Source organism: Gossypium hirsutum, chromosome D13 (genome assembly GCF_007990345.1).
Source record: "Gossypium hirsutum isolate 1008001.06 chromosome D13, Gossypium_hirsutum_v2.1, whole genome shotgun sequence".
In the NCBI taxonomy this organism is placed as follows: Eukaryota; Viridiplantae; Streptophyta; class Magnoliopsida; order Malvales; family Malvaceae; genus Gossypium; species Gossypium hirsutum.
In genome coordinates, this window is record NC_053449.1 from 33916960 (window position 1) to 33917774 (window position 815).

The window sequence follows — 815 nt, forward strand, 5'->3', positions numbered from 1 at the left end:
AATTTCATGACAACTTTCAATTTATTCAATTTAGTCTCTAATGTAAAAAAAATTCTAACAAGTTTAACTTAATTTCTAACTTAATCATTATCATAATCCAAGCTTACTAACTAACAATCTCTTCAAATTCAAGCATAATTTCATCAATTTCACTATAATGGCTACTTGCTAAACATCTAATAATTAAAGAAATTAACATATGGGTTAGCTAAATCAATCTCTCATGATTCAATTTCCATAAAAATTTAAATATATAGCTTGATTACCTTAATTAATTGCTAGTCGAAAGTTGCTTATGAAACTTGCAGTTTTTCTTTCCTTTTGATGGTTTGGACAGTTGAAAGGAAAAGACGATGGATGATTTAATTCATCTTTCCATTCATACTTATATATATACTTACACTTATATTAATGTTTAATTAAGCTTAATTAGTCATGTTTAGTCATTAACTCAAGACATGCATATTTGTATGAATTGTAATTAATATAATTAAGTAACCATCATCATCACTTTTCACCATCTTTTGGGAAAAATGGTATAGTAACCATTTAGGTCCTTTGGATAATTTTTAACTAGGTTCTTAAGCATTTTCCAATTTCAAACTCAATAGCGATAAGACTTTTACAATTTAGTCCCTAAGTTTTAATTAACGATCTTCTTAGTTAAATTACTTAACCAGTCTTTAATATATTTCCATATCAACTTTGTACATCTTCTTATTTTATCCTTATGAACTCGGTTTACAAAAATGGAGTTCTGAAACCACATTTTTTTACATCGATAAAAGTTGGGTCATTACAAATTTCCAACGTAA